The sequence below is a fragment of the Elephantulus edwardii genome, unplaced genomic scaffold (genome assembly GCF_000299155.1).
Source record: "Elephantulus edwardii isolate Elephantulus edwardi_28Jun2011 unplaced genomic scaffold, EleEdw1.0 scaffold00057, whole genome shotgun sequence".
NCBI lineage: Eukaryota > Metazoa > Chordata > Mammalia > Macroscelidea > Macroscelididae > Elephantulus > Elephantulus edwardii.
Genome location: NW_006399807.1, coordinates 317,762 through 319,902, shown reverse-complemented (window position 1 = coordinate 319,902; position 2,141 = coordinate 317,762). Strand labels below are relative to the sequence as shown.

The 2,141-nt window shown below is 44.4% G+C and overlaps 1 protein-coding gene across 1 annotated transcript in view; it reads right to left on the bottom strand.

Annotated features, from left to right (window-relative positions):
* ATF6 (activating transcription factor 6) overlaps positions 1-2,141 on the bottom strand; it is a 353,926-nt gene that overhangs the window by 50,655 nt on the left and 301,130 nt on the right. The gene's annotated exons all lie outside the window — the stretch shown is intronic.

The window sequence follows — 2,141 nt, the reverse complement described above, 5'->3', positions numbered from 1 at the left end:
CCCGCCGTTACTGGGATCACCTTCCTGTCTGGAGGCCAGAGTGAGGAGGAGGCATCCATCAACCTCAATGCCATCAACAAGTGCCCCCTGCTGAAGCCATGGGCCCTGACCTTCTCCTATGGCCGAGCTCTGCAGGCCTCTGCATTGAAGGCCTGGGGTGGGAAGGAGGAGAATCTGAAGGCAGCCCAGGAGGAGTATATCAAGCAAGCCTTGGCCAACAGCCTCGCCTGCCAAGGAAAGTACACCCCAAGCGGTCAGGCCAGGGCCGCAGCCAGCGAGTCCCTCTTCGTCTCTAACCATGCCTACTAAGTGGAGGTGTTCTAAGGCCACCCCCCTCGACACTCCAGACCCCAGCGCCCTCTTAGACTTAACACTTGAGAAGAAGGGCCTCATCTGGGGCTTCAGGCTGCTTCTTCCCATCACTCTTGCTGCCCTTGTGATATTGGTGTGTGGTGGCGTCTCTGTTTGCTAACCCCATCACCTTTTCCAACCCACTGCCAATAAACAACTATTTAAGGGGGGGGGGAAGAGTGTAGAATGTAGACCCAAGCAAGCTGATATTGTTAACAATCTCAATCTGTTCTCCATCTATCATGGTGCTGCCAGCTGGCCCAGTAGTGAGAATTGTTTTCTTCTCCTTACCCTCGAGGTGACTACCCTGAGGAGTGTAAGATGAAGTAGTAAATGAGAGGTGATTAGTAAGTGTGTTGGATTTTGTTAGGTGCAGTCTGGTTTCGGTGACCTCATGTGTGCTGAGTAAAAACTGCTCCACAAGGTTTTGCTTCTGGAAGTACAGCACCATGCACGGTGCTTCTGGGTGAGTTTGAACTGCCAACATTTGTGCCCTCAGGCACCTAAACATGTTTAGTGGAGGAAAGTATTGCTAAGGGGCCTACAGAAGTTCCTTTAAAGGTTCACAGAAATTAGAGAAAGTGTTACAGGGGTGGAAGGATCTGAAAGGATGTGTAGAAGATAGCTGGTATACAGGAAAGAAGGCAAGCAATCTAGCATAAGCAAATCACACTTGCAAAGACATCTGGAGTGATCTCTTCAAATAGAAACAGGATTAAGTAATTTCTCTCTTTAAAATTCCTTAGAACTTTCCCACTGCACTGAAAACCTGATTTCTTCCATGGCTTACAACTTCCTTCCTGGTCTGATGCCACCTCCTATGTTCCATCCCAGCTCTGTCTTCACGGGGCCTGCTCACAGTTCCTACCAAAAACACTCCCTGCTGGCTCAGGGGCTATGCTCTCTTGCTGCTCCATCTGGAATCTTATTCACGCAAACTCTTCATAGTGTCTTCTTTTCATTCATCAGGAATTGGTTTCATTGTTATTATCTTTGTCAAAAAGTACCTCGCCAGCATTTGTCATTTGCTGTTCTGTTAAATTTTGCTATCCTTACTGGGGTGAGACGATATCTCATAGTTGTCTTGATTTGCATCTCTCTTAGAGCTAGGGATTTTAAACATTTCTTCATGTGTTTGTTGGCCATCTATCTGAATGTCTTCTCTGGTGAAGTGTCTGTTCATATCCTGTGCCCATTTTTCAATTGGGATGTTCACCTTTATCTTATTGTGGTGTTCGAGTATTTTATAATTTCTGGATATAAGTCCCTTATCTGACATGTCATTACCAAATATTTTTTCCCAGTCTGTGGTTTCTCTTTTTACCCTGTTGGAGAAGTTTTTGGATGTACACAGGGATTTGATTCTTAGATCCCATTCATCTATTTTATCCTCTCCTGGTTGTAGATTTTTCAGGATGCTGAACCACATGATCCTATCAATTGATGCAGAAAAGGCCTTTGACAAAATCCAACACCCTTTCCTGATTAAAACACTCAACAAAATAGGATTAGAGGTAAATGTCTTCAACATTGTAAGTATTTATGCAAACCTGAGAGCCAACGTTGTTCTCAATGGAAAGAGGTTAAAGGCAATCCCTTTAAAAACAGAAACTAGGCAAGGATGCCACTATTACCTCTCTTATTCAATATTGTATTAGAGGTCTTAGCAATAGCAATAAGACAAGAGAAGGAAATAAGAGGTATCCAAATTGGCACAGAGAAGGTAAAATTATCTCTCTATGCAGATGATATGATAGTATACCTAGAAACCCTAGAGACTCAGCAAGAAA